Genomic DNA, 13,981 nt, shown 5'->3' with positions numbered 1-13,981 from the left:
AGGCAAATCTACGTCTACACCATTTGTAGATTTTGGAAAGGTTTTGACAATGTTGACTGGACCGTACTCACTGAAATTTAGAATAATGGTAGGGAAAAAATACGAAGGCCAAAAGCTTATTTGCAACTAAACTGCAATTATAAGAGCCGAAAGAAATAAAAGGGAAGCAGTAGCTGGGAAAGGAATAAGACAGGATTATAAACTATCCGTAAAGTTATTCAATATGTACATCGAGCAAGCTGTGAAGATAATGAGAGAGAAATTTGGGAAGGGGATTAAAATTCAGGAAGAAGAAATAACAACTTTGCTTTTGGCTGATAACATGTTTCTGTAAGAGACGCCTAAGGTCCTGGAAGATCTTTTGAACGGAGTGAAGAGTGTCTTGGGTGGTGATTATAACATGACCATAAATGAAAGTAAAAGTAATGCTAGTGGAATGTAGCAGAGCTACATCACTGAGGGTATTACATTAGGAAATGAAACACTAAAGGCACTGTATGAGTTCCGTTGGTTGAAATGCAGAGTAACAGATGATGACCGAAGCCTGAAAGAAATAAGATGCAGACTGGCAGTTGGAAGTAAAGTATTGCTGAGAAAGAGGCTTTCGTTAACCTTAGTGTTGGGAATTCTTTGCTGAAAGTACATGTCTGGAGGATAGCCTTTTGTGGAAGAGAATGATCGGCGATAGACAATTTAGAAAAAAATGGTTCAAATGGCTCTGAGCACTATGGGACTTAACATTTGTGGTCATCAGTCTCCTAGAACTTAGAACTACTTAAACCTAACTAACCTAAGGACATCACACACATCCATGCCCGAGGCAGGATTCGAACCTGCGACCGTAGCTGTCGCACGGTTCCAGACTGAAGCGCCTAGAACCGCACGGCCACACCAGCTGGCGACAATTTAGACAAGAAGAAGATGAAAGGTGATATTTGGTGCTATAGAAATATACTGAATAGCTCGAATAACCAATGAGGAGTTCTGTACTTGTATAAACCGGGAAAAATGAATTTTAAGCAGATTTGACTAAAAGAATAGATCGCTTGACGAGTCACATCCTGCGGCATCGGTGTTATCAGTTTATTAATGGAGGCAAGTGCGTGTGCGTGCGTGTGTGCGTATGTGTATGTGTGTGTGTGTGTGTGTGTGTGTGTGTGTGTGTGTGTGCGGAGCGGTGGGAGGGCAGGGGTGGGTCGGGGTAGGAAGTAAATACTGTAGAGGGAGACCAAGACTTGAAATGAATATAGTAAGCAGGTTAAAATGGATGTAGGCTGTGGTTGTTACGCAGAGATGAAGACGCGTACACAGAAGAGACCAGTAGGTAGGCAGGGTCGGTTTAAGACCAAGCCAGGAGCGGCACCAAAGGCAGCATAACTGAAAGGTATCCATACAGGAAGCTCTGCCAAAGCGCAGGATTTGTATACATTTGTATCACAGTTAGTAGCGAAAACTGACACGGGTAAAAGAGCATGCGAGAAAACGAAGGGGTGGAGGAGGGGGCATCAAATGGTAAGTCTCTTGTGTGGAAAGATGTTCTGGAATCGACCCTGCATGGAGAACTGCATCAAACCATTCTTTGGACTGGAAGATCGCAACATCAACAACAGAATAAAATTATTCCACGTACAATAAAATGAAAATAAAACAATACGTAAGTCTTATTTTTTATGTCGGTGACTGCACACTGATTTTATTATGATGCATATTAACACGATTTTATTTGTTCGTCATAAATTGTTAATAGTGTATACTTTATTAGCTGGAAATGAAAAGAAAATCACTGTAGCGAAGTGTTGAGGACATCTTTATTTTCTAGAATTACGTTTTTATATAATTTTAGTTTCCATATGCTTCTATTGGTTACCTCATTCAAGTCAAATTTAACAACTGTGTCATATTCTGTTGACAAGATAGCTGAATTTGACAGTCAGCGTCACCAGTGCTCAATCGTACGTAGTTCTTAACATGTTTAATCCGGTGAAACTGCGTTGACCAGACGCTGCAGTCAATGGAACTGTCATAAATTGTAAGCCGCTATTTAATTAACAAGCTCACCTGCATTTATGTTTCTGCTGTATAACGTAAAGAGCTAATTTTAGGTTTTTATGAGAAGAAATTGAAGTGAGTTGATATGTTATGTTTTTTGCGAAATCTGTTTCCTATTTCACTTTTTATTTTATTATATATTTTGATGCACTCTAGCTTAAACAGTTTCACTTCAGCCGTCAGGTGCCAGAAATCAACATATATGCAGAATGAAGTGACGAATGAAAATTTGTACGAAGGACGGGACTCGAAACCGGGTCTCCTGCTCACTAGTCATATGCACTAACCACTATGCCATCCTGACAGAGTGGTTTTGGACAACTGCACAGATTTCCCTAGTATGTTTTCCTCCTCCGTCAATATTCCCATTCAGGCCTCAGTCCACTTGGCACTCCCTCTAAACTCGAACAGCATTGCAGATGTTCCCCAACGGTATTGGAATAACACCTCAGCACAGAGCAAAAAGCGGGGTCCTGTCTCCCAGGCATAGGTGCTTGTAATGAAATGAAGCTATGTGCTTGCAGAGACTTTCTCAACTCTCGAACATCTATGACTTGCATATGGAGACTGAAGCGACTAATGAAAATTCGTTTTGCAGGTCAGGTCGAGGGAAAGGCTTCTTCTCGCATTCAGAAGATAGCAACACGCCGAGCAAGTGAATCAACATACTCCTCCAGGTTTATTCTTCAACAGTCTTCCTAGACATTTTATTTTCTTAAATTTTTCAGCCATTTATTGACCCGCCCCTCTGTGCCGGCGCTCTTGGCGGAGGCTAATCTCACCAAGGCCCCAGTACTGCCCTGCTTGTACACCAGACGCAAATTCCCCGAAATTTCTTTCTCGCGTTAAGTTCTATGTTTAATGCAAAATAGACTTCCTTTGATCAGGAATTATTTCTTTGTCTGAGCTGGTGTGCTTCTTGTGTCTTCCTTGTATCATTCATCATGCGTTATTTTGTTTCCAAGGTGGCAGAATACGGTAATTTTTTCCTACTAAATGGGCCCAACTTCATTACAATACGTCCAGTAATTAATTACTCGCTATTTTCACAGAGGACAGCAATGTCATCAGTGATTATTATCGTTGATATCCTTTCACCCCAAAATTTGATCATTATGAACCTATCTTTTATCCCCTTCATCGCTTCTACGATAAAGTTTGAACAGTAGAGGAGAATACCCTATTGATACCCATACATGTCGTACTTGCGCGTCTTTCCCCGTAACGCATATTTCATTCGACATTATGATCATCTTGCAGTACTTTACTACGTCGCACGCTTCTCCTAGGTCGTCAAATCTCACGAAAGTGTTTTGAATCGTCTTGCTTCAATTATCACACGTCTTGTAACACCGGCCTCTCTCGAACCTTTGCTTTTCCTCAAGGAAAACTCGTCGTCATTCAAAAGACCCACTGTTCTCCTTTATTGCGAGCTTTGAAATCTTTTACACGATAATTCCCATATTTATCCCATCTTATTAATTTAAGTGCTGTTGGATCACATTCTTCAGATATTCTGTGGTATTTTTAGATTCTAATAGATTCTGCACACTGAAAGCTGACTGCTACCTAATATTTCGAGTTAAGAATGCTATATTTGAAATTAGTTTGAAGTCATTTCGAGATAATCCCATTTGATTATGCATCTGACTATATAATCTGTGTAACATGGGGTCAACAATTAGTTCTCGTAATATAAAGAGCAACGGACATAGCCTATGACGCGTCACCGGAAATGATTAAGTGCAACAACAATTACCAACCCAAAAAATTAGTCATCTTCTGGATGATGTTTAGTATAAATGGAATTTTCCGTATAGAAATTGTCCTTGCCATACACATGTGGTACTTTTTGTACAATCTGCAATGTCTGTGAGTGTTTCTTAAGTGAGTTGATAGAATATTTTGCCTGGGACTGTTAACTGAATGTTTGAAGGGCATTTATATGAAGACCCATGATTATGCTTCAAGTTGTTGCCACCAGCTTTACTGCTCGAAGACTTATATTTTATGGCTGAAAACACATATAATGTTAAAAACCAGAAGTGCTGCGGAAGATGCGAAACATTTGCAGAGACTGACGCAGTCGCATGCTACATGCTATTAGTAAATGTAAAGCAAAGGAAATCTCGGGAGAAAGCAGCTATATTCACAAGATTATGTAGAATCACTATATACAAGAAACAGCTTTTTCGAGACAAAAAAGTGCACATTTAGTGTCATTAAGTAACACCACGCGGTCCCACCAACTGAATATGAACATATTACAGGCAAGGAAATTACTGTAGTCCTTAAGCACTAGAATTCTGAATACATATTTTACCAAAAGCTATTCAAGTACTATGGGAAAATGATGGGTTTTGTGGGCCGTGATACATTTGTCCAGCTTTCAAAACTGTGATATTAATTTCATACGAATACACACTCGAAACAAATACAAAATAGGTTGCTTTGAGGGAAAGCATCACAAATAACGATTTTCACTATAATCAGATTAACTTGCTGCCAGTTGAGAAAGGGCATGTACGTTTAATACAGGCACTGTTACCGATAGACTGAGTGGATAAACAAGCCCACATGAGCACAAGGCCAAACCCATTCACGAAATAAAAGTTCCAGTTTCAATCAGAAAGCAAATAAAGGAAGAATTTGCATAAAAGCGTGATCGGGGATGAAAATATTCGTTACAAGTGAGTGCAGTAGACCGTAAAAACAATGTGTTCCCTAGCCAGAAGCCTGTCACCATCTCACTAGCAACAGCTGCATCTTGGTCCGCGTTCATTTATCTCAGCATAAAAACACTGGCAACAACGTGTACAGAATGCCGACCGAGAGCAGGACAACGAACGAGCGACTGCACAGTTTTAACGGCTGTGAATAGAATCTTCGTGGCAAAGCGTCTCAGTGGCTTAATCTACGCAAAGTGCAAACCCTTGAGAGATGTCTACATGCTAGTCCAAACAGCTGCCCATGATATTTCTGTCATTTGATTTTGTGGTCGTTCCAAGATTTTCCTTACACAGGGCACGGATGTCGGACGTAGTAGGCTGAGCAGACAGGTAAAACAGATGAGGCGGCGAATGGTGCGGAATTCGCATCAGACTTTAATGTTGGGTAACATCAGACTTTAATGTTGGGCAGAGTACAAGTGTGTGTGAACACACAGTGCACCGAACACTCCTATCGATGGGCCTCCACTGCCGACGGCCCGTGCGTGTGCCAATGTTAACACCACGACATCGGCAACAACCACTGAAATGACACGTGACTGTCGGCATTGGACGTTGGCGCAGCGGCAGAGCGTTGCGTGGTCTAACGAATACCGATACCTTCTTCATCATGCCTGTGGGAAGGAGCGAATCTGTCGTCTTCCAGGGGAACCGCTCCTTAACACCTACACGGCGGGACGGAGACAAGCTGCTGGCGGCTGCATTATGCCCCAGGGAAACATTCAGTGGGAGTCCGTGGGTCCAGTAGCTCGTGCAAGGCACTGTGACGGCCAAGGAGTATCATACACTGGTTGCAGACCACGTGCACCCGTTCATGAGAATCATGTTTCCCAACTGCAGAGGCAATTTCAACAAAATAATGCACCTTGTCACAAGGCCAGGAGTGTGATGGTTCAAATGGCTGTGAGCACTATGGGACTTGACTTCTAACGTCATCAGTCCCCTAGAATTTCGAACTACTTAAACCTAAGGACATCACGCACATCCACGCCCGACGCAGGATTCGAACCTGCGACCGTAGCGGTAGCGCGGTTCCAGACTGAAACGCCTAGAACCGCTCGGCCACTCCGGCCGGCAGGAGTGCGATGGAGTGATTTGAGGAACACAGTGGCGAGTTCTAATTGATGTGCTGGTCCCCCATCTCGTCAGATCTGAACGCGATCGAACACATCTGGGATGTGATTCAACGTCGTGTCAAAGTTCCTCGCCCCCGTACCTAGAATTTGTGGATAATATATATGACTTATGTGTGTAGATATGGTGACAACTACCTCGAGGGACGTACCGAGGCTTCCAAGTCACGAAGCATCGCCGCTGTTATCATTGCCAAAGGTTGACATATGGCCTATTGGGTAAGTCAGTCCACACACACACACACACACACACACACACACATACACACACACACGAGAGAGAGAGAGAGAGAGAGAGAGAGAGAGAGAGAGACAAAGAAACTGGTACACCTGCCTAATATAGCGTAGGGCCACCACGAGCACGCAGAAGTGTCGCAACACGACGTAACGTGGACTGGACTAAGTAGTGCTGGAGGGAATTGACGCCATGAATCTTGCAGGGCTGTCCATAAATACGTAAAAGTACGAGGGGGTGGAGATCTCTTCTGAGGAGCACGTTGCAAGGCATCAGTGAGATGTTCAATAATGTTCATGTCTGGGGCGTTTGGTGGCCAGCGGAAGTGTTCCTGGAGCCACTCTGAAGCAATTCTGGACATGTGGGGTGTCGCATTGTCCTGCTGGAATTTGCCCAAGCCCGTCGGAATACACAATGGACATGAATGGATGGAGGTGATCAGACATGATGCTTACGTACTTGTGACCGCCAGAGTCGATTCTAGACGTATCAGGGGTCCAATATCACTCCAACTACCCACGTCCCACACCATTACAGAGCCTTCACCAGCCTGGACAGTCTCCTGCTGACATTCAGGGTCCATGGAATCGTGAGGTTGTCTCCATACCCGCACACGTCCATCGCTCGATGAAATTTGAAACGAGACTCGTCCGACCAGACAACATGCATCCAACCATCAACAGTCCAATGTCGGTGTTGACGGGCCCTGGTGAGGCGTAAAGCTTTGTGTCGTGCAGTCATCAAGGGTACACGAGTGGGCCTTCGGCTCCGAAAGCCCATATCGATGATGTTTCGTTCAATGGTTCGCACGCAGACACTTGTATTACTTCAACATAAGAAAATTTTATGATACAATTAAAAATGGCCTGGAAATGAAGGTTGAAACAGATCGTGGATTTAAATAAAGAATTAATTAATTCTAAGAATAGCATCCTCTCACACCTTTCTTATTTCCCGTTGAGACTAAAACAAGTAAATCTGAATCCTCAGCATTGAATTCTGCAGCACTTCTGTCTCGTTGAACGATTCTCTTCAGTCGTCGCGGTCCCGTTCTTACAAGATCTTTTTCCGGCGGCAGCGTTGTCGGAGACTGGCATTTTATCCGATTCCTGATATTCATGGTACACTCGTCAAATGGTCATAAGGGAAAATCCTCACTTCTTTTCTACCTAAGAAATGCTGTGTCCCATTGCTCGTGCGCCGACTATAACACAACGTTCAAACTCACTTAAATCTTGATAACCTACCATTGTAGCAGCAGTAACCGATCTAACAACTGCGCCAGACACTTATACAGACGTTGCCTGTTTACACATCTCTGTATTTGAATATGCCTGCTTATACCAGTTTCTTAGAACTGTATATAAACTGACCTCGTATTCTGTGATGCCAAGGGCTAGCTCATTCATCACTTCATTGAGAATGGTGATTGGTGGTGGATAGGGGTGGGGAAGAAAGGGATGTGGACGGTCTGGAGATTTTGGTTCTGGGGAAAGGCATTATGTTTACATTTGGACCAAATGAAATGTCGGGAGTTTCTGGAGGAACATGAAGTCAAAGTTTGGGGATATTAAGATGAAGCCTTTGCGCACTATGATGTAGTTTATATGTGAGGAAGTGGTGCTTATTTTGATTTCAGATATGAAACGATTCAGGTTTACTTGTCTTAGTCTTAACGGGAAATAAGAAAGGTGTGAGAGGATCTATTCTGAGAATTAATTAATTCTTTATTTACATCCACGATCTGTTTCAACCTTCATTTCCAGGCCATTTTTAATTGTATCAGAAAATTTTCTTATGTTGAAGTAATACAAAAAAAATAAAGTTCGGAGATAGGAGCATGAAGACATTAACACGTTTCAGTCTATGGCTAACACCCGTTTGCAAAGATAACGTTAAAGCTGCTGCAGATGATGTTGCTATTTCGATGTATAGTGCTGATGTTGGTGTTGTAGGGGTCTGATCGATGTTGCTCCCGATATACATGCTCCAGGTATGCTTGATGTAGAACAGGCAGGAGAGGGCTGGGTTGGAAAAAGAGGGTATTTTCCTGCCAGCCAGAGCAACTACCAGAAGAATCGCTGATGGATAAATGGTCTGACGATTGAGGTATTGGAAGATGATTCAGTGACCGACAGATGATGATGTAGCAATTGCTGCCGAAGACGTGACATTGACTACAGATGACGCGTTGCAGATTAGCGAAAGTGCGAAAGGCGAAGCCAAGGGAAACTGTTTGGACGAAGAGGCTACGGGCGAAGGCGACAAATAGAGGATAAAATCACAGCTTCTTCACAGCGATACTCAGTATTGATCTCTAGTCTAGTTAGTAGGTGCGAAACTGAAAGCTCAGTAATGGTTTAAGGTAGTTACGTTACAGATGTATGAAGCAAATGAAAGAACATCGTGGGAAAGTTGGTAAATGACATGGATGAATGCGATGACAGTAAATAGAGACAGCAGGAGAAAGGAAGGAGAGAAGACTGGAGGTGGAGAGGAAATAATTTTGGAGTCACAGAATGTAGTAAGTTAGTAAAGACCAGTAAACCCCCCCCCCCCCCCCCACCTTCCGTCTTTTAAGAGTCAAAATTCCCCCAAAAAATCAAACATAAATACTTTACAAATAAATTAATGTGTTAAATAATTGACTTTAATTATAAGAAATTATGTTTAAATTTTATTGGAAGTCCCTAAGTGCTTTCACTGCCAAACAGTGGATGAACATATTCTGTGTAATTTGCGCCTCGTTTTAAGCAAAAGCTAGTTTTTCACGTATCCCACTGCTGATGACGTCTCCCGAACTACGTTTCGTACAACGATACAATCTTACAGGTATATTCAGTGGATACTGCCTGCAAAACTTATGTTGTGAATAGAGATAGCAATGAAGAATAAGTTAAAACTTCAAGCCCGGAGCTGAAGATTTGAAACCATGTGTGAAGTTTTTTGCAAGTCACTAAGTGATCTCATTCTCAAATACTGGATGAATACAGTCTGGGTATCTACGCGCGATCAGCTATGCAGCATGTAGATATATTTTAAGTTTCCTGCTGTAATACTTGTGTTACTTGTTAAAACTTTAAAATGAGTATATTGTGAGAGAGTCTTAAATTTTTGAAATAGGCCCTTAATTATACGATGTATTAAAAATGAAATTGTCTTGCTCATGGAAGCTGTTAGAAAGGCAACCTGCAACTGGCATAATGCACATTGAGCCTTGTATTGAGTTAGGCGTTCAGTAATATACGCGATGGGATTAGAAAGAGAGAATGTTTTGAGGGTACGAGAGGGGCGGAAGAACTCTTTGGCAGATATTGTAAATCAGCCTGTCTCTGTCCCGTACTTACACTGTCCGTCGGTGGTGCCTTACAATACCGCACAGTGACTTCGTGAGGTAGGCATACGCTGGTTGGAACCTTAGTGCACGGAACTCGCGGTTTCACAGCGCAAGTCACCCGTTATCTCTGACGCTGTCTCTAGATAAAGTTCCGTCCACGTATTTTCAGCTCATATCGATTCGCTGGACTCTGGCCGCCTCTTACGTAAAGCACATGGGTTTTATTCTGTCAGTGGAGAATTTCCATCGCAGAGCAGGTGGCAGCTCACAGGTGACCAGTGACTGTCTGGCGTCGGAGGAACTGGTAAGTTCAGTGGCACTTTCTCAATACGGCTTCAGTCTTGTCTGTCCCTGAGTTGGGAAATCTACAAAAATCGTTTTGTTTAGTTTTCAAAGTGCTTTGAAGTTACTATTTACTGAACTGAGCAGGTTTTATACAAGCATGCTGCGTATCCCTGCTAAATTACTGGTCAACACTGTTTAACAATTTCTGAAATGAATATAAGCAGTTACTGGCAGATACTAGCAGTTTTTCAGCATCTAAACCTTTTCATCCAACAACAGATCGTTAACTACAACATCAAATCTAAACGTTTATCCTGTGTGTGTGTGTGTATGTGTGTGTGTGTGTGTATGTGTGTGTGTGTGTGTGTGTGTGTGTTTGTGTATATATATATATATATATATATATATATATATATATGTGTGTGTGTGTGTGTGTGTGTGTGTTTGTGCGTATGTGTGTGTCTGATTAAAAAATGGTTCAAATGGCTCTGAGCACTATGGGACCTAACTTCTGAGGTCATCAGTCCCCTAGCACTCAGAACTACTTAAACCTAACTAACCTAAGGACATCACACACATCCATGTACGAGGCAGGATTCGAACCTGCGACCGTAGCGGTCGCGCGGTTCCAGACTGTAGCGCCTAGAACCGCTCGGTCACCCCGGTCGGCTGTCTGATTAAAACAGCTCTTCAACTTGGCCACTAAATTTTCCTAAGATCTTTCCTAAGATCTAAGTATTATAATTTTTTTTTTGCTCTTTCGGTAAGAGCCTACATTTTCTTTTGTAAATTTGAACAGTGTGTACTGGGAATAGAGGAAGGCAAAGTTATACTGATACTGCGTCTCAGTATCTCTGAAATTCTTGTTCTTGTGTTAAAGCTTTCAAATGACTCAATTGTATCATAGCACCATGTACACTGAAGACATAAAGAACAACTGTACTCGAGGGAACAGAATTTCGTAATACTTGTGCAAAAACTATGCACGCGTGAACATTTTTGAATCTTATTGGTTCAAGGTACTGTCTGACGAACGGTAAATGGTTTCTTTTCACATAACGAAAACATTCCCAGACTTCGCAAATTCTAATTTTCTTTGTTTACTAATTCAATTTTATAAAACTTCCAGCTTTTTAGAAAATTGAATTATCACCCTTGTTAATCTACCCCTCCCGAGTAACTATACGGAATGTTTAAGATACATTATTTTCTTCTAGAAACCTCGAAAAAGTAAAAAAAAGAAATGTGACTAACGAAAAACATAAACGGTAATCATAGCCACCACGACTTACTTCTCGTTTCCTTGGTAATCATAGCCACCACAACTTACTTCTCGTTTCCTCTAAGGAACACGTCCTCCACTCAATGTGGGCGATGGAAAGTAAATAATAAATGAGGACACCTACATTCCTAAAGAACGGTGCAATTTTAAAAGATGGAGTAACTGCGTGCTGACGAAAACTGCACGTGAGAGAACAGGGCGATGGCAAAACTCAAAAGACAGTTTGTCACCGAAATCAACATCCGTGCTGAAGTTTGACAACCTACACTGCTGATGATGATATAAGTTGCGGCAGCAAAAGGTGAAAAAATATTTCAATCACAGTACTTTTTCTTATGTCTTGTTTACCTACTAGCCGTATCCGTGCACCCCACCACACAAGTAATCGAAGCACGTATGGAAACTGAACTGGGGACTATTTAATACACAATGGGCAAGTAAGGAAATGCGACGTTGAAGTTATTAGAGATAGAAAACTAGAGCAGATTTGGAAAACAGGAAGTGTTTCCTCGTCCAATTTCTGATGAAATCATTCCAGTACTCTACTGAAGTGTCTTAGGGAAACTCGGTAAACCTAAACCACTACGTTCTCTTGTATACAAGTCCAGAATTATAACCAAAACTACTTTTTTTCTGTAAACATTGCTGCAAAGTTTCTATGTTTTTAAAGAACAAGTTCCTGAAATCACCAAAAGCAGTGGTAATCAATATTTATTGCCAGATAGTTAGTTTCGGTTAAGTGATCGTTTTCAAGCCACCAACGTGTGCGTCAACAAGTATAACAAATAATACACGATAAAACTGTTGCGGTAAACCATTGTACCTAAAAGATTCTTACGGAAGAACACTACACAAATTTTAAGGAAGCTTCCTTGGCATCAGATACATGTTTCTTTCTTTCTGCATCTACAAGAGAGTTAAAAATAAGATATGTATAACATCACTAAAATACAGAGTCATTAAAAAAGATTGTACAAATTTCAGTTGTTTATTACAGACAAGCTAAGAAAAGTAGAAACACATTACGAACGTCGCTGTATAGAGGAAGACTGAAAGTTTATGGTCCGTATAGACAGTACACCATGCACTCAACATGAGCACCTCACGTTCCTCGAGAAACATCGAAGCGGTAGTCCATTTTACTCCACATACGAGTCAACAAGTCCCCGTTTATGGAATCGACAGCTTCAACAATTAGATTTCTCGGCTCTTGAAGAGTAGCTGCCATAGGTGAGACAAAGATTTTGCATTTTTATGTTCCCTATGGGAAAAAAAACAAACAACAGCGCAGCTGTATCAAAACTTTCAACATTCCCGCATAAAGAGACATGCGCATTGCGGTTCTGTCTTTCATACTTTACAATAAACAACTGAAATCTGTTCTTTGTCTTTGAATATCCAGGTATTTAGTTCACCAATTTATACAAGCTATCTGCAGTATGTATACATAGATTTATCACGAGTACCTTTCGCATACAAGTATTTCTACTACCTCATACGCTTTCCAGAAGTGTCCAAGAACAAAAATCAGTAGTCTGTTATAATGCTGAGGCCGAGCGAGGTGGCGCAGTGATTAGCACACTGAACTCACATTCGGGAGGACGATGGTTCAATCCCACGTACGGCTATTCTGATTTAGGTATTCCATGATTTCCCTAATTCGCTTCAGGTAAATGCCGGGATCGTTCCTCTGAAAGGGCACGGCCAACTTCCTTCCCTAATCCGATGAGACCGGTGACGTCGCTGTCTGGTCTCTTCCACTAAATCAATCCAATCCTTTGAAGCTGAGAATTTATGACTCTATCAGCCGACGTTTGCTTTACTCACGAGTACAGCGACATTTGTTAGAAGTTAGCACATCCAAATGTATGTAGAAAAGCGATCATAACTTTCTCAAAGATGCATTACATGAGTACATTGTGTCCTTTATTGTGGATGATGAGGAAGTATACGTCATACGTCTGTGTGGAACAATCGTTGTAAACTCGTGTAGCCTTGGCTGTTAGTTATATAAAAAAATAGCAATATAATATAACGTAATTGTCTAAAAGCAAGATTGTTTTATGGATGGCAGATAATACAAAGCTACTGCGTCGTACCTTAACTTATATGACGTATCTGGTTCTATAGGTTAATGTACATTTTTCGTTTATGCTAGTATAATCCACGCTTCATCACAGTCATTTTATGGTTTGGCAGTCCATATGGCTTATTCTGTGTTACCAACGTTATTTTTAATCATCCGTAACTAAGAACATACGAGATATTTGTACTTGTAAAAAGTCAGTTATCAGTATCTCGTACCACTCTGGTCTAACAGTGAGGTTAACAAAGTAATATTGCGTTGAATTTTGTACTTGATGACTGTTGTAAAATTTATGAGATAACAGAAGCACGATTATGTCACGGATATTGGAATACACATTTTTATACTATTCATTTTAATATTTCACATGTGTTTTACTTTTTACTAACTGCTGTAGATGATCTAACTAAGAAACATTTATGTATTGACGCCAAGCAGTCTTCTTTGAACTTGAGGTATACTAGCGTTTAAGTATCTGTTGCATACAATAGCTCACTGCAACGATTTTGCCATGTAACGCATCCATACACAGGTTAGCTAAAGATGTTACCCTGATTGAAACTAGTTGTCTGGATATAAATATCCATTACAAAAAGCTACTGCTGCTTCCGCGATGTCGTTGTTAACCACTGCATAATCGTTAGTTTAATCAATGTACGATTTAATTTAGCGACGGTGGTGGTGTTTACGTCGTTTCTCTGACCGCATAATGGCATAGCTTGATACAAAACGACTAATATAAATGTGAAAAAGGTTAAAAAATGGTTCAAATGGCTCTGAGCGCTATGGGACTTAACTTCTTAGGTCATCAGTCCCCTAGAACTTAGAACTACTTAAACCTAACT

General features: G+C 41.2%; 1 protein-coding gene across 1 annotated transcript in view; it reads left to right on the top strand.

Annotated features, from left to right (window-relative positions):
* The first annotated feature begins 9,747 nt into the window (after positions 1-9,747).
* Positions 9,748-13,981, top strand: part of LOC124607104 (ATP-dependent translocase ABCB1-like) — a 185,515-nt gene continuing 181,281 nt past the window's right edge. The window contains exon 1 of the mRNA XM_047139301.1: positions 9,748-9,787. The gene's annotated coding sequence lies outside the window, so the exon portion shown is untranslated. The remainder of the gene's footprint in view (positions 9,788-13,981) is intronic.

Source organism: Schistocerca americana, chromosome 3 (genome assembly GCF_021461395.2).
Source record: "Schistocerca americana isolate TAMUIC-IGC-003095 chromosome 3, iqSchAmer2.1, whole genome shotgun sequence".
Classification (NCBI taxonomy): Eukaryota; Metazoa; Arthropoda; class Insecta; order Orthoptera; family Acrididae; genus Schistocerca; species Schistocerca americana.
Note: the sequence above shows the minus strand (reverse complement) of the source record. Positions and strands in the feature narration are given on the sequence as shown.